Below are 18,142 nucleotides of genomic sequence, written 5' to 3'. Positions count from 1 at the left end.
AGATATCAAATGCCATTAAATAATTTTTAAGTTTAAATAAATTATAATAACATCGAATAGATATTTGCTATCATTTTATTTAAGCATTTTACAGTGATATTTAAAAATAAAATTATTTTATAGATTTTGTTTTTAATTTAATAGAAAAAGTGATAAGGCCAAATCACCCAAATCATTTAGAGGAAATAATAGTGAGGGAGCAATTATATAAATTATTAAAACTTATTTTTAAAATATAATTTAAACAACATGATAGTGGTTCAAGAATAGACTTCTGAATAAGTGAGACAGAATAGAAAGCCCAAGGCTTCCGCTATTTAGAATATGGTAAAGTTCATCATTACAACTAAGTCAGAAAACAAAACATTACATAATTAATTGTGCTGGAACAAATACTCATTTGTTGAATAAAAAGTTAGACCTCTGCTTCCGATCTTGAATTCCTTGAAAAATAGGAACAAAAGTAAACGCTAACTTGCTACGCACCTAGGCACTTCATATATATTAACTAATTCTATCCACAACTCAGCTAGGTAGGTGTCATAATTACACCCACTTTTCAGATACAGAAGTAGAGAAACAGAAAAGTTAAGTAACTTGTCCAAAATCATACATGTAGTGGTTTTTGTTTGTTTGTGTTTGTTTTTGTTTTACATAGGGTACATGGGCTCACTGGAGAAAAAGACAGGAAGATGGAAAGTGAGAAATCACCTCCCAGGTGAAATGGCCACCCCAAAATCCCTTCTCCTCCTTTCTCCTCTGAGGAGAAACACATGTGCCTGGTGTGATTTTCAGGCTACCAGTCAGAGACTCAAATCACCATATGGCCAGGTGGGATCTAGCACCTTAACCACAACACTCCCTGCTATTAAATGACAGGCCAGCATGCACACAGGTAATCTGGGTAGAGTCAGGGCTCAATCCTTATTCTAAACTCTACTTGTCCTAGGGTGTCTCTTCTTTCTGTTTATTGACAAATGCTATTTAACGTTATTTTGTTTAAACTTTTCCCATTGATATTTATTCATCGGTGAAATGTGTTTAGTTTTTCTTTTTGCATTCTTTTCTCTGATTTCATATTATGCCATTCTGGCTTAATTTAAAAAAAGCGTTTTGAAGATTTCTATCATCTGATGCTCTAGAACATGTTAAATGGCAGCCAAAAAAATCTTTCTGTGGAATGTATGAAGGGATTCTCATCTTTTTTTAAAAAAAGAATTATTTATTTACTATTATTTACTACTATTATTTTTTAATTTGATCAGAGAGAGAAAGAAAGGGAAAGTGAGAAAGCAAATCCCCAGGTCTGGGACTCCAACTGCAGTCATTATGTGCCATGCAGTGGCTAAGCCATTCTTCTAGCAACTCTGGCTCGGGTGCCAAAGGGTGCCCATCTCAGGGCATTTCCTCCTGAGAAATGATCCATAAGGTGCACAGAAAAGTTCTCAAATAGGTCACATACAGCCCAAAAGACTGGTTCCATGGACACAGCTGCCCCTCCTCTAAGGCCAATGGCATGAGGGATGCAACCAATCTAACCCAAGAGAGTTCATTACTAACCTATCTGTTCTACAGATGAGGAAACTAAGATCGAGAAAATTAAAATAACTTACCTATGGTTTTTCAGTGATTAATGACAAAATCGAATTTGATCCTTTCCTCTTCATCCCTGTCTCCTAGTTGACCAGTGAGTAGAATAGAATATCCACACGAGGAGGTTGATTTCAGGACCTTGGGGAAGAGGCAGTGCTATCTAGTCTGTCTCTCAGTCTGTATCCAGCTGCACAGGTTGTACACTGCACAGCTCTGCAGACATAGAGACTAAGATTCAGAGAACAGATAGTGCTGCCTCTTCCCCAAGGTCCTTGGCTCGTACCAGGCCAATATGCCCTGATGCTCTGGGTGAAGGTGTTCCTGATTTTTGCTCTTAAGTAAATTCTAGTGAGAATGCAGTTCTTTCCTTTAGTCTCAAGAATAAATCAATAGGGATTAAGTTGAAAGCTAGTCATTGACTGAGAAAAATCACCTTTCTTCCTTAGAGCATAAAGCATTCTTAGAGCCTTTATTTATCCTCCTTTGGATGAGTTACTTTGCAAAATACATAGTTCTTTGCACAAGGAAATTCTTGGCGGGCCGCTGCCACTAGGCCTCAGGACATTGCCGTGTCTGATTCTCAGCAGTGAGCACAACTCAGGCTCATCTGAGGGCCTCCCCAGTCACGATAATGAAATTGATTCTCTAAAGGCTTCTCATGATGAACTGGAAAGAAAAAGAGAACCAAGGCTTCAGGGATCTGGGCTCTCATCTGATTCCAGTACTTACCATCTGGGTGGCTAAAAGTTAATTCAACTTGCCAGCCTCATTTTCTCACCTCTGAATCAATAAAATCAATGGGCCCTTTATAGTTTCTGTCCTATGCAAAACATGATATGACATAAGCACTTTTTTTTTTTCTGTTTGACTCATTCTCCAGAGAGATCATAGCTCCAGAAAGCTTCCTATCCTGAAGTTCTACACCATCCAGGTATGCAAATTTCGTATCACTCTAACTTAACAACTTTTGTAATGGTCGTATCTGCTATTGTCCCCCGAATCTATCATTGTGGGGTGTCAGAGCCCAGGGATCAGACACTGGTATAGCAGATGGAAGCAGAAGGAGCAACCAGCTTAAAAAAGTATGAGAAACTTTGTCAGGTAACAGACTCCCTTGGTTCTTTGTTATGCTCCAGTGGTAGGACGGAGAGGTGACCACAGTCCAACTGCAGTGACAGAAAGACTCTAAACCACATCCCTCAGTCTGTTGCATGGTAATATCTGACAGACTGGGCTTGAAAACTGATTTCAGTCATTGCAAGTGCCCTAAGGAGAGACATGAGTAGGTGAGGATCTCATTTTAGAGTAGGGTCCAGTTCCAACTGACATAAATAAAGCAGCCCCGTTGGGGAGGCTGGTGCTCTAAAAGGGGAAATGAGAAAACTCTGAAACCCAGACTCATCCATTTTTTCATAATTCCTCACAATTGGAAGACTTTCAATGCCACTCATTGAGCAGGAAGAGTTGGTCCCAATTACAACCTCTCATAGAGAAGGCTCCCCTACCATCTGCACACAGAAATTGACAAATTTCAGGTTCGCCTGGCAATTTAAAGAGTCAATTCCTCCTTCCCTCACATGCCGAGGCACCAGCTGAAGGCACTCGTTGCTCACTTGCATGCCAGAGTTTGAGAGGCACGAGGTGAGGCCTCTGTCTATGTGACTCCTGCCCCCTCAGCTGTTCTGCATTACTCGGGAACCAGAACCTTCCAGGGGCATTGTAAAATGCTAGCTCACCTGCATGTTTCATCTCCATTTTCATTGCTTTAATAAGAAGAGTGTTTTCTTCCTCTTCACCCTTTCTTATCATGCCCTGAATGGCCACTTCCAACAAATTAGGTGGAAGATGAAAGATAAGAGCAAATACAATTATATAAAAGAAGGAAAAAGCTGCACCACCAAAAAAATGAAAAAGTCAATGCTTTGTGGCTGCACATCATTTCCTTCTCTTTCCAGCCACCCTCAGACACGTAAGAGAGGGCAACATGAAAGCTTTGTAATTTCACTAAAAGGTTAGTCTATAATGTGCCAACCGTTGGGGAGCAAAAGTGGACAGCACTCAAAGCCAGACCAAGCAATTTTCCCGTCCATTACTCATGTTGCTAAAGATGAGTTTGTATGACAGCATTTTCCTCCTAAAACCACATATTGACATTGGAAAACCCCAGTAAGGTCCAATTAGAGTTTCTAACAGTATTATATTAAGATCAACTCTCGCGGAAAAGGAAAAAAATGAACAAGGCCAACCATTCACCCCAGACTTTGTTTTCAGGAGAGGACAGATGTTGCTGCTTTGAACCAGGGGTTTCTGTGGAGCAACTCTCCTGAGATAAATGAGTCAGAAGCAGATGAGGCAAGTGATAGGAAATTAGGATAAACGCTTAGATTGATCTGTTTTCACAATGTCTTTAATTTACGTTAAAAGCAGGTTAAGAAGTAAATCTTTGCTATAAGTTTTGACCAGTGAATAATGCTGACTTGGGAGCTATAAATAAGAAGCACAGACAATATCCAGTCATTAGCCCTACTCCCCTGATTGGTAGTTTAAAAATTCCTGTTAGAAGAAAGCTCCTGTCTACCTCAAAGAATCAGATCCAAGATATAAAACTAGCAATAATCAGGACCAGCAGGTGGTGTGGTGGTTAAGGGGATGTATTCTCACATGGTCAATCACAGCTCGAGTCAAACCTGGAGGCTTGAAAAATCACACCAAGTGTACGTGTGCGCGTGCCTAGAATCTCAGCAGGAGAACGGAGGAGAAAGGATTGCAGCATGGCCATCCCTGGGGAAGGAGGGGATTACTCACTTTCCCTCTCAATGTCGCTGTCTCCTGTGAGCTTTCACAGCCTATGGCAAAAAACTAAAACAAAACTGACAATAATCAAGTTACTGGGACATCATGAAATATCTTGAAAAGTTGTAGACTCTCCTTTTATTTACTTACTTTTTAATTCGTGCATCAGCCATGGAATAGCAAAACAGAATTAGAGTGGCTGTGAGTTAGGATTTGTCTCTCATCTGTCCCTACAGCTTAGACAACAGGCAGGAAGGCAGAAGACTAGGATCTTGAAACAAAGTACAGGGTAGGCCATGGGTCCTGTCTGGGGAGATTGAGCAGGACTTGAATGTTAGGATCCTGGACACACATTTCATTCATTCACTTAGTAAGTGGCCACTGGGACCAACAGTTGGCATAATGGCTATGTCACTGGACTCCCACGTAGTCAACCACGTGAAGTTCTACACCATCCAGGTATGCAAATTTCGTATCACTCTAACTTAACAACTTTTGTAATGGTCGTATCTGCTATTGTCCCCCGAATCTATCATTGTGGGGTGTCAGAGCCCAGGGATCAGACACTGGTATAGCAGATGGAAGCAGAAGGAGCAACCAGCTTAAAAAAGTATGAGAAACTTTGTCAGGTAACAGACTCCCTTGGTTCTTTGTTATGCTCCAGTGGTAGGACGGAGAGGTGACCACAGTCCAACTGCAGTGACAGAAAGACTCTAAACCACATCCCTCAGTCTGTTGCATGGTAATATCTGACAGACTGGGCTTGAAAACTGATTTCAGTCATTGCAAGTGCCCTAAGGAGAGACATGAGTAGGTGAGGATCTCATTTTAGAGTAGGGTCCAGTTCCAACTGACATAAATAAAGCAGCCCCGTTGGGGAGGCTGGTGCTCTAAAAGGGGAAATGAGAAAACTCTGAAACCCAGACTCATCCATTTTTTCATAATTCCTCACAATTGGAAGACTTTCAATGCCACTCATTGAGCAGGAAGAGTTGGTCCCAATTACAACCTCTCATAGAGAAGGCTCCCCTACCATCTGCACACAGAAATTGACAAATTTCAGGTTCGCCTGGCAATTTAAAGAGTCAATTCCTCCTTCCCTCACATGCCGAGGCACCAGCTGAAGGCACTCGTTGCTCACTTGCATGCCAGAGTTTGAGAGGCACGAGGTGAGGCCTCTGTCTATGTGACTCCTGCCCCCTCAGCTGTTCTGCATTACTCGGGAACCAGAACCTTCCAGGGGCATTGTAAAATGCTAGCTCACCTGCATGTTTCATCTCCATTTTCATTGCTTTAATAAGAAGAGTGTTTTCTTCCTCTTCACCCTTTCTTATCATGCCCTGAATGGCCACTTCCAACAAATTAGGTGGAAGATGAAAGATAAGAGCAAATACAATTATATAAAAGAAGGAAAAAGCTGCACCACCAAAAAAATGAAAAAGTCAATGCTTTGTGGCTGCACATCATTTCCTTCTCTTTCCAGCCACCCTCAGACACGTAAGAGAGGGCAACATGAAAGCTTTGTAATTTCACTAAAAGGTTAGTCTATAATGTGCCAACCGTTGGGGAGCAAAAGTGGACAGCACTCAAAGCCAGACCAAGCAATTTTCCCGTCCATTACTCATGTTGCTAAAGATGAGTTTGTATGACAGCATTTTCCTCCTAAAACCACATATTGACATTGGAAAACCCCAGTAAGGTCCAATTAGAGTTTCTAACAGTATTATATTAAGATCAACTCTCGCGGAAAAGGAAAAAAATGAACAAGGCCAACCATTCACCCCAGACTTTGTTTTCAGGAGAGGACAGATGTTGCTGCTTTGAACCAGGGGTTTCTGTGGAGCAACTCTCCTGAGATAAATGAGTCAGAAGCAGATGAGGCAAGTGATAGGAAATTAGGATAAACGCTTAGATTGATCTGTTTTCACAATGTCTTTAATTTACGTTAAAAGCAGGTTAAGAAGTAAATCTTTGCTATAAGTTTTGACCAGTGAATAATGCTGACTTGGGAGCTATAAATAAGAAGCACAGACAATATCCAGTCATTAGCCCTACTCCCCTGATTGGTAGTTTAAAAATTCCTGTTAGAAGAAAGCTTCTGTCTACCTCAAAGAATCAGATCCAAGATATAAAACTAGCAATAATCAGGACCAGCAGGTGGTGTGGTGGTTAAGGGGATGTATTCTCACATGGTCAATCACAGCTCGAGTCAAACCTGGAGGCTTGAAAAATCACACCAAGTGTACGTGTGCGCGTGCCTAGAATCTCAGCAGGAGAACGGAGGAGAAAGGATTGCAGCATGGCCATCCCTGGGGAAGGAGGGGATTACTCACTTTCCCTCTCAATGTCGCTGTCTCCTGTGAGCTTTCACAGCCTATGGCAAAAAACTAAAACAAAACTGACAATAATCAAGTTACTGGGACATCATGAAATATCTTGAAAAGTTGTAGACTCTCCTTTTATTTACTTACTTTTTAATTCGTGCATCAGCCATGGAATAGCAAAACAGAATTAGAGTGGCTGTGAGTTAGGATTTGTCTCTCATCTGTCCCTACAGCTTAGACAACAGGCAGGAAGGCAGAAGACTAGGATCTTGAAACAAAGTACAGGGTAGGCCATGGGTCCTGTCTGGGGAGATTGAGCAGGACTTGAATGTTAGGATCCTGGACACACATTTCATTCATTCACTTAGTAAGTGGCCACTGGGACCAACAGTTGGCATAATGGCTATGTCACTGGACTCCCACGTAGTCAACCACGGTTCAAGCCCCAAACCTGATAGCTTAAACTCATGCCAGGTACATGTGCATGCATGCCCAAGATCCCGCCCACACACACTATAGCCAAAAAGAAAAAAAAAAAAAAGTGACCTCTATGTACCATTTGCTTTTCCAGATAGCTAGGACATATTAAGGAAGTAGACAAAGATCCTTGTGGAATGAAAATCCTCGCCTTTGAGGAACATGGCTTCTAATGGTAGGAGATGTGCAATAAACATGCTAATTGAGTTAGAAGCCAAGAAATGATGTGGGAAAAAAATAAAGTAGGACCATACAGGATCAGGATTACCAAGAGTGCATAGAAGGAGTGAATTTCAAGTTATAAATCCATGATTAGGTGAGCTCTCATTGCAGAGGTGTCAGTCAAGGAGAAAACTGGAAGCACATAGGGCTGTAGCCTTACTTCAATGAGTTAGAGACTTGCCTTTAAAACATCCTATGCAGAGTTGGTCAAACCTGGGGGCACATTAAACTCATCTGGAAAGTTTGCTTCTATTCTTTTGTTTGTTTGCATTTCTTTCTTTCTCCATGAGAGAGAGATGAGGGCAGGAAGAGAAGATGCCTTTGTTGAGCATCTAGGGCAGAGCATTCTAGAAAGAAGGAATGGTTAGTATAAAGGCCACAAGGTAGGAGCACCCCTGGCCAACTTGAGAGAGGAGCAAAGCAGAGAGAAGCCGATGACATCGGAGATGTAAGGAGCAGGGCATGGAGATCCTGTCAGAACCTGGGCTTTTACCCTGAGTTGGGAGACTTTGAGAGAGGTTCGAACCTTTTATATATTAAATTTAAATTTTCAGTCATCAGTTGAGAGACGAATATTTTAGATAATTATTGTGCAAGTCAACAGTTCAGTTTCAGCAGTGTTGCTACGTGTAAAGACTGCTTATGTAATTATTTAGTATATTGTAATTTTTTTTTTCATCAAATTAAGTGCTGGCTCTGATACAATTGAGGCAAAGTTGGAAATCATTATTATCTTTGGTTCTCAATCATGGTAATGAATTAAAATCCACTCAGGAGTTTTCACAGTCTGCTAATGCCAACATCTATCATTGGGGATTCTTAAAAGGGTTAAAAGTCACCCAAGAATCTTAAGACATTGGAAAGGGTTAACTCAATGTCTCAGGATCTCCTGTTGGGGAAGACTTGTTAAAACTCTCAATTGCTGGGACCAGCAGTTAGCGTAATGGCTATGTCGCTGGACTCCCATATAGTTGACTATGGGTCGAGTCCTGGACCCGGTGGCTTAAACTCACACTGGGCATGTGTGTGTGCGTGCCCAAGATCCCGAGAACAGAATGGAGGAGAAGGGATTGCAGGATGGCCATCCCTTCGCTTTCTGTCTCTCTGTCTCTCTCTGACTTTCTGGAGAGCCCATGCACCCTATAGCAAAAGAAACCTCTCCAAAAATATAAAACCTCTCAATTGCTTCAGATATTCCTTTTTCCTTCTTTTTTCTTCACAGGCTAGCTGACCTCTTCCTAATCCCACCACAGATAGCTAACTTTTGCTTTTCTTTTCTTTTTTATTCAGAGAGATTTTTGCTATAGGGCACATGTGCTTGCCAGAGACACATGGAGAGACAGAAGACAGAAGGCAAACAATCACCCCTTCTGAGGGGATGACCAAGCTACAATTCCTTCTCCTCCATTCACCTCTTGCAATTACTCACACACACACCGGGTGTGTTTTAAGCTGCTGGGTCCAGGACTAGAACTGTAGTCGACTACGTGGGAGTCCAGTGACGTAGCCATTATGCCATCTGCTCGTCCCTGTTTTTCTAAGTTTTTACCTATAGATATGGAGATTAACACCAGTCTCTTGCTGACACTAAAACATCAACAAACCTCCAAATACACGGCAGATCAAAGTGGTCAGCTCTGACAGCCAGAGATGTTGACAAAGTAGTCCAGGGATTCTAAAAGATCCATAGGCCTCCTGTCCAAGAATGACCTTAGTTACCCAAACATAGCCCCCCTTTCTTAAAGTCCCAAGAAAAGCTCCTGGACCCACCCTTTAGGGCTGATGGAGCTCTCCATATCTGGCCCCTTCCCTCTCTTGGAAAGTGAATAAATTCTTTTCTATCTACCTTCTCTCTGAGTTTGGGAATTCTTTCACAGCCCATGACCAAGACCACCGTATTACAGAGATCATCCTAACAATTCTGATTTAAATGGCCAGAGAAAAAGCACAGGAATCAACATTTTGGGAGAAAAAAAAAAGCATAGAAATAAACTTTTCAGGCTCAGCCACATTTGTTGGCATAGTGCAGTGCTCTGGAGCTGCTTATGGAAGATTGGAGTTCAGTTTCCCCCCCAGCCTGTATGCGCCAGCCTGTGATCCCCCGCCCCCCGCCTGTATGCTCCAGCCTGTGATTCCCCCCTCAGCCTGTATGCGCCAGCCTGTGATCCCCCGCCCCCCGCCTGTATGCTCCAGCCTGTGATTCCCCCCTCAGCCTGTATGCGCCAGCCTGTGATCCCCCGCCCCCCGCCTGTATGCTCCAGCCTGTGATTCCCCCCTCAGCCTGTATGCGCCAGCCTGTGATCCCCCGCCCCCCGCCTGTATGCTCCAGCCTGTGATTCCCCCCTCAGCCTGTATGCGCCAGCCTGTGATCCCCCGCCCCCCGCCTGTATGCTCCAGCCTGTGATTCCCCCCTCAGCCTGTATGCGCCAGCCTGTGATCCCCCGCCCCCCGCCTGTATGCTCCAGCCTGTGATTCCCCCCTCAGCCTGTATGCGCCAGCCTGTGATCCCCCGCCCCCCGCCTGTATGCTCCAGCCTGTGATTCCCCCCTCAGCCTGTATGCGCCAGCCTGTGATCCCCCGCCCCCCGCCTGTATGCTCCAGCCTGTGATTCCCCCCTCAGCCTGTATGCGCCAGCCTGTGATCCCCCGCCCCCCGCCTGTATGCTCCAGCCTGTGATTCCCCCCTCAGCCTGTATGCACCAGCCTGTGATCCTGGCTGGCTGGGAAGGCTGGAGGGAGGATCATGACACGAGACCTTGTGGAGAGGGCTTGTCTTTCTTTCCCTGACCCCATCTCCATCTCTCATGAAAGAAAGAAATTTAAAAAGAATAAATAAAAGAAAAAAACCTTTCCAGATGATTCTAAATCTTTAGCTCATTGAATGGAAACCAGCAGACTGTGTGTTCATTTAAGATGAGAAAGAAACTGGGGGCAGCTCCCTGGAGCAGTGATAATGCGCTGCTTGAAAGAAGCCTGGTCTCATATCCCTGACTCAGTCAGGCTGAAACACACAATGCACACATGAGTACCCAGGATCTGATGGGCTGGAGGAAGGAGAGCATGCCATGACCAGACCCTGGGGAGGGGACTCGTCTCTTTCTTTCTCTCCCTTTTGCTCTCACGTACGCATGCATGCACTCTGTCATGATAAAGAGAAAAAGAAGAGGAAGCACATAGCTACACATGTTCTGCTAAAAGAAAAAAAAATCAAATTGCAAAAATATATAGGAAATTCTCAAAAGATAGCATCAGAGATGATGCCAGAGGCATGATGTAATCAGAGATTATTTAATATTGTCTTTGTAAATGGAACCTTCCCTTAGAACATGTCAGAAGGTAGGAATTACGAGCATTAGAGTAGGGACTTGGGGGGCTCTAAAAACACTTCTCTTTGGTGGTGACTGAGCCCACATAAGCAGTGCTGTAAGTACACTGTGGTCCTGCATCCACTCACTCTGCAGAAGGTGCCACTGTGGGCCCGTTCCACAGCCTAGTCTTAGGAGAGAGGCAGTCACTCACCTTAGCAAATGTTTAGTTACATAACCACATTCGCATGAGAAAGAAGGCCAGCCAGGTGGTGAGGCAGATAAAGTGGTTAGGTCCCACAGGGCCAACTGCAGGGTTTGAGTTCCAGTCCTAGAATCTTGAAAATCATGCCAGGGCATGTGTATGTATGCCCAAAATCCCAAGAGGAGAAGGGATTGCAGTGGATTGCAGTGTGGCCATCACCCTCCCACTCCCCTACCCCCCAACCAGGTGCTTTCTCCCTTTCTCTCGCTGTTTCTCTCCAGCAAGTGCACATGCCCTTTAACAAAGCAAACCAATTAGATTGTTTTTTAAAAATGAGAAACACCTGTTATGTGTAAGGAATGAATATGCATGCTGCATGTGTGAGGGTAAGGTCAAAAGCAAAAGAGTTGACAAAGAGAGAAAAAGAGCTAATATAGTCATTGGAATTTTTCTTTTAAACCTTTTCCCATAGGGTACATACAGTCACTGGAGAGAGACAGAGAGAGAAACTGAGAAAGCACCCCCCAGGGGAAACGACCATGCCACAATCCCTTCTCTCTCATTCTCTCTCAGGATTTTGGGCATGTACTCATATACACCTGGTGTGTTTCTCAAGCCTCCGGGTCCAGGACTTAAACCATGCTGTTGGCCAGATGGGATCCAGATGCTTTTACCACCATGACACCTGGCCAGCTCATAATTAGAATTTCCATGTGGTTCCTTATCTTCCTGTTTATTAGGGCAGCAAGTAAGGGGGAGCCTTCCTATTGTGCCCAAAGGCATCACACATCACACCATAGATAAACTATGTTTGGGTACTTCAAATAGACCTTGATTTTTTAAAGAAGTATTTGTTTTAGGGTGCATGCCCTTGCCACAGAGAGACAAAGAGAAAGAGAAAGTGAGAAATCACCCACTAGGGAGGATGGCAATGCCACAATCCCTTTTCCTCCTTTTTCCTCTTGGGACTTTGGGCATGCGGGCACATGTGCCCGGCCTGTTTTTTAAGCCTTCAGATTCCAAACTCAATGGCAGAGTCAGTCATCTGAGATCCATTTCCTTAACCACCTCGCCACCTGCTGGCTCTGAGCTGGTATCTTTTAAACGATTGTTTTCATTATAATTATCATCACAGCTTTTCTATTTATTATCTTGCACTGTTCTTGCAACAATCTCAAAAATTAGATGTTATTTTCATTTTTTTTCCATATGAGAAAATCCAATTCTAAAAAATATCAGAGGAACTTTCTCATTTGCGCAGCTAATGCATTGCAGTAGCTAGCATCGACCCTGCAATCTGGCGTCAAGACTGAAACACTCAACTGCTCCGCTATGCCCTACTCCACCGGATGACAAATGCTGGATTCCATGCCCAATACAAGTCCTGTAACTGCGTGATAAATAGGATCTACGCCATGGCCATTTTTGCCCAGTATTTGTTCAAGGCAAAATATTCTCAGAATTGGGCCAGCCCTGTAACCTTGTTGTTAAGGGAGCCAAGATCTCATCGCTGACTGCTGTTCAAATCCTGGCTTTAGCAGCTTGAAAAACAAAACAAAACAAAACAAAACCCTGGGCACATGTATGTGCATGCCCAAATCCTGACAAGGTGAAAAGATGGAGAAGGGGTTGCAGCATGACCATGTCTCAGTGGGGATTGCTTTTTCCCTCTCCTGTTTCTCTCTCTGGCAAATACAAGTGCCCTCTGGCAATTAAAAAAAAAAAAAAAAGAAGAAGAAGAAGGAAAAGGGAAATATTCTCAGAATATTTTATTATATTTAATACATGTACATTATCTACTCTGAAAATGAGCATCGTAGCTCTTGTTTTTCTCTTGGCATGAAATGACACAGTCGGCCTCAGAACGGGCCCTATAATGTCAAAGATAAAATGTCTTGCAAACACCAGTATGTGAATTTCGCCTTCTTTCTAGATAACTGCTGTCCGCCAACTCCTTTTGACTTGATTTGATCATTGCCCTCAACATGTGAGCCAAAATCTTACTAATGTGAGGGGGAAAAGTCCATTTTCAAAAAGCCGGATTACCCAGATGGAACAGAGAAATCTGTTACCGGCCTCCACATATCAACAGTGTATAATTAGCAGCTGCTAAAATAATAGAAGTCAATTGAACAAAAATATGGTTCACTTTGCAATCATTTATTAAATACCTTATGTTTCCAAACACTGCTTTTCATAGCGCCTGAAAAGCCTTTGCAGGGGCATTTCAGCATGTGTCCCTGGGACCCAAACACAGGGACTCAACAGACTTTTTTTGGGGGGGAAAAAAAGACTTTTAAAAAGAGTTATTACTATGTGTAACAGGCGGGCATAGACATAACTATTTTACATCTGCGTGATAAAAAAGCACATTTGTCAAAAGCAGCCTTTAAGTAGGCTGCCATTATCTAAGACGTCAGCAGCCTGTCTCCCAGGGAGACAGCGAAACCCCGCATTCATCTAAATTATCTCAGTAATATGACAGAGTGATTGCTCACTAATGGTCAGTAACAGTTTTCTTTGTCATTTTCCTAGTCATTACCTCCTCAGAATGAACTCCGGAATAAACTGCTGTGGTGCGTGACTAGGGTGCTAATTTCCTTCTCTCCTTCGTGGCTGGTTCTCTTACATCTACGAACTTGGCTATCACATTTTAGACATTTTCATTTTGTGAAAAAGAATACCTTGTCTTAGAACTCCTGAGACGCTTTGCATGCAAACAATATATAGTGAAAACACCCCCCCCACACACACACACACCCCATTGTGAATTCTGCCTTTCATTTGACAAAGCTCACAGGATTGCGGGCTCAGAAAGGGCAGGCAGAGGTATGTGCGGGTGTGGGCTCTATTTCCGTGATCTTATCCATCTTTGCTTCCAGTGTTTGTTTTCCGATCCGTCCTCCTTTGAAGAGATCCATAATACAGTAAAATCAAGAGTCCTCGATACTCTATGAACATTTTGCTGCAACAATGTGAGTACTTAAACCCCTGGTCCTTTCTGGGAAGAGGGGGAGCCAACTGTTTGTTGTGCATGGTTTTCTACCAAAGAAAAGTTAATAGATAAGACTTAAAAAAAATAAAAAATTAAAAATCCTAAGCCAAAAGAATGGTAAGAAAGCAGAACATTTTTTTTTTCCTTCCAATAAATGGAGCTGAAGAAGTTTGTGTTGCCGTTGTTTTTTGTTTGTTTTGTTGTTGTTGTTGTTGTTGTTTTTTAAATGAGGATTTTAAAATGTGAAAGTACTGGCTATACCAGGGAAACTTGGCCATTGTGCAATAGTTCAGTATGGTCACTTCACTGGGCAGTCCCAATAACAGAAGCTACAACCAGTAGTGGGAACTCAGAACCGTATGTCTGCTCTGCTCCCATTCTGTGCAATACTGCCTCTTCTGAAAGGTGGAAGGAAGTGAAGGCAAACACTAAAAGGACATCTCTGGGAATATTTCCACCTGTGCATTCAGGTACAACAGAGTGATCAGCGATTCAGACAGCTCCTTCCCAACCAACCCAGGCAAGGCAAGCTCAACCACACTGCTCCTCTGGCTGTTTGTTATCTTAGAAAGCAGCCATATGACCAATATTTTCTGAGACAGTCCTGACTCAAGAGATTTGTCTTATTCTACTTGGAAGTACATACATTCTTGTCAGGATAAGTATCTTGATTATGGGATTAGGGAAATATGGTCACTAAATTTACAAACACCATTCAGACACAGGCTTACACCTTGTTACCCCACTATTATATTTCCCTATTCTACCCAGTCCATGTGGTCAGTCACACCTTACTCTCAAAAGTGCCCTTATTTACAAAGGCCAATTATAACTGCAACCTAGAGACCCCATGGGCATCTCAGAGGTTACTAAAGGGTATCTTTGGAATATCAAATTCAACATTTTCCTCCTTGGATTTGTGGGTTAGCTCGGTAAGTTTCACAAATTAGAAAATGGACAATTACTCTAAAATTCATCTTCTTTACTTCTAAGCTGAACCCAGACAACTCTTTTACTTTTTAAATTTAATTTTAATAAATCTATTTTACATTCATTCACTGAATATCGTTACAGCACACAAAATGTGATTTCCCATCCAGAATACACTTGTATAGTGACTTAATCATACATGTTATCATCAAATAATTTTCCACTTCTTGTTTCTTAAATATATATTTTCCCCTATTTCTCACCCTCAGCAATATCCTGCCCTTCTCCCACTCTGGCTGTAGTATTTACAGTAGCTTTCCATTACTTTTTTCTTTCCCACATTTTATTGATTCACAAAATATCTTAATTAAACTAATTACTTTCAATAGCAAGTTCAGCTGATGTATAGATGTCTGTGAACACAAGTCTGACTTTAAGCATAAAACTCTGAGTAGAATGGAAATACTATAAAATAGCACCTGGCTAAGGCTATATGGCTTACTATAGTCAGTAAATAGGTATTTTTTTAATATACTTTTAATTTTAAGAAAGACAGTTTTAGGTTTAATAAGTCAAAATAAAAAAATGTTGAGTATTTTGCTTAAGACTTAAAGTCAAGAAACAGGTTAGGATTCTGTTCAAACAGTAGGTACATGAACCTATTTTCAGTTCAGGAGAAGAGAAAAATCCCCAAATCTAGAAAACAAACCATTGAAGAAAATCAGTAATGTTTTAGTTGGAAGTCATAAAATTCTATTTCTTCAGTTCAGTCTCCTGTACTTTATCTTCTGTTGTGGTCTGATCTTTCCATTTAAGTTCTGGAAGATACTATTCAGCTCCAGATTTGTCCCTACTATTAAGCTGGCCATTTTCTGAGTTGTTTTAGAACTCTTATTTCTGTGTGTCTGTATTTAGTTTTCCTCATATAATACTCCCTTCAGAACTTTTTGGAGAGCTGTCTAGTGTCGGTAAATTCTTTCAGGTTTTGTTTATCTGAGAATGTTCTTGTCTTTTCTTTGCACATGAAGGATAATCTTGTTGTGTACAGTATTCTTGGTTAAAATTGTTTTTCTCTCAACACTTTGAATATATTTTCCCATTCTTTCCTCGCTCTCATAGTTTCTGATGAGACATCCACTGTTAGCCTGATGGGATATCCTTTGTAGTTAACTTGACATTTCTCTCTTGCCAATCTTAGTATATTGTCTTTGTCTGTGGTTTTGGTCAATATGGCTATAGTATGTCTTGGGGAAAATCTTCCTGGGTTGATTCTATTTGGGGTCCTTTGTATTTCTTGGGGCAGGGTCTTCGAATGCCTCTCTAGGTTTAGAAAGTTTTCTTCTAGGATTTCATGGAATAGATTATTGCACTTATTGGTCTTTTCACCATCTGGGATACCAATTACGTGGATGTTTGGATGTTTAATGGTATCCAGTATTTCTTGTATATTATTCTCACTTTTGGGGGGGGCTATTTTCTCAGTCTTTTGGTGGAGTTTTCTAGTCCAGTGATTCTGTCTTCTACATCTAAAGTTTGATCTTCTGTATTATCTAGCCTGCTTTTAATACTTTCAAGGGAGGTTTGGATTTATTGTATTATAGTCTTCATCTTTATCAGTTCCATTTGATTATTTTTTATGGTGAGTATTTCCTCTTTCAGATAATGCAAGAACTTCCTCACCTCCTGGAACTCATTGGCTCTTTTGTCCTACATCTTCTGGAGTTCATTGTCTCTCTTCCCTGGCATCTCTGTTAGCTTTGTTATTGTGAATATTCTAAATTTTTTTATCAGACACTTCTGTGAGTTCCATTTTACTGTCTGTAGATGAAGAGGAGTTATTCTTTTCCCTTGGGGGAGATGTATTTTCTTGGTTTCTCACATTTCTTGTGCCTCTGTGGTGATTTCTGGTCATCCAATTGGCCAAACATTTCTTCCTAATATCTATCATTTTAAAATTTATTTTCTTTATAAAAAATTATTAAATGAAAACCACACAACATGTAAGCATGCCGTATGAAAGCACTAGTTTCAGCTCCAATGGAGTCTTTGACTCTCCTAGATGGGAGGGAGGAAAGGTGAGAATTATCAAAAGAAAGGAGGATCTAAAAGCCAACAAAATACTTTATCTTAAGAAAATTAAAAAATAGGGAACCAGCAGTTAGCGTAATGGCTATATCGCTGGACTCCCATGTAGTCGACCACGGTTCGCGTCCCGGCCCCGGCGGCGTAAAACTCACCACGCTGGGCGCGTGTACGAGAGGAGAATGGAGGAGAAGGGATTGTGGCGTGGCTATCCCCTCTGGGGGGTGATTTCTTGCTTTCTAGCTCTATGTCTCTCTCTGTCTATCTGGCGAGCGCACGCGCCCTATAGCGAAAACCTCGCCAAAAAAAAAATAATAAATTAAAAAATAAAAATAAATTTAAATCAAAAGACAGAGAGAGACAGAAAGAGACAGAGAGAAGGATATGGGGGGGGCAACTCACTCATGTATGGGTTTTTGAGGGTGAAGTCTCAGCATAAGTTCATTGGTTTAGTCCCTGAAAGCACTAGTTCCAGCTCCAGTGGAGTCTGTGCCTCTTCCACTCATGGATGGGCTTTGGAGGGTGAAGTCTCAGCAGAAATTCTTTATTAGTTTAGTCCCTGAAAGAACTAGTCAACCTAACCAATTCTACTATGGTGTCACTGCATATCTATGGTAGAATACCTCTAAGTTCTTGGCTTGAACTCACCCAATAATACTCTTAGCTGGTCTTTCTATTTCCAGATTCTTCAATTTCAGATAATTTTCCAACTGCTTTCATGTTTGATTTTTATTTTTATTAAAAAGTTAAAAGTTACCCTGTCATGCTCATAAGTGAAAAACATAATGGCTCCATGGGACCAGCAGTTAGCGTAATGGCTATGTCACTGGACTCCCATGTAGTCAACCGTGGTTCGAGTCCTGGACCCAGTGGCTTAAAACTCTCGCCAGGTGCGTGTGCGTGTGAGATCCCGAGAGAATGAAGGAGAAGGGATTGCGGCGTGGCCATCCCCCCTGGGGGGTGATTTCTCGCTTTCCGTCTCTCTGTCTCTCTTTGTTCTGTCTGGCGAGCGCATACACACTATGGCAAAAACTCTCCAAAAAAAAAAAAAAAACCCATAATGGCTCCCCAAATTCTCCACATTCCTTATCAGGTCATTCCGTTTAACCCTGATTCAATCTTTGCCATGAAGTCTCTAAGTGCCATCCAGATCTTGGTACCCTAGGCACGGGTGTGACATGCACATTCTTCTGCTCTTTGTTTGTGTCACTTTCGTT

At 42.1% G+C, this 18,142-nt stretch overlaps 1 long non-coding RNA gene across 2 annotated transcripts; it reads left to right on the top strand.

The window, feature by feature from the left end:
* The first annotated feature begins 685 nt into the window (after positions 1–685).
* LOC102477603 (uncharacterized) lies at positions 686–9,510 on the top strand. 2 transcript variants are annotated; one of them, XR_333148.1, is made up of 3 exons: positions 686–718; positions 2,474–2,524; positions 9,287–9,510. It is a non-coding gene; the product is annotated as an uncharacterized LOC102477603 (long non-coding RNA). The 2 variants fall into 2 exon arrangements; XR_333149.1 differs by lacking the exon at positions 686–718 and adding an exon at positions 781–895.
* Positions 9,511–18,142: the final 8,632 nt, after the last annotated feature.

Source organism: Tupaia chinensis, unplaced genomic scaffold (assembly GCF_000334495.1).
Source record: "Tupaia chinensis unplaced genomic scaffold, TupChi_1.0 Scaffold000001_1, whole genome shotgun sequence".
Lineage (NCBI taxonomy): Eukaryota > Metazoa > Chordata > Mammalia > Scandentia > Tupaiidae > Tupaia > Tupaia belangeri.
This window is presented reverse-complemented; position numbering and strand designations above follow the sequence as displayed.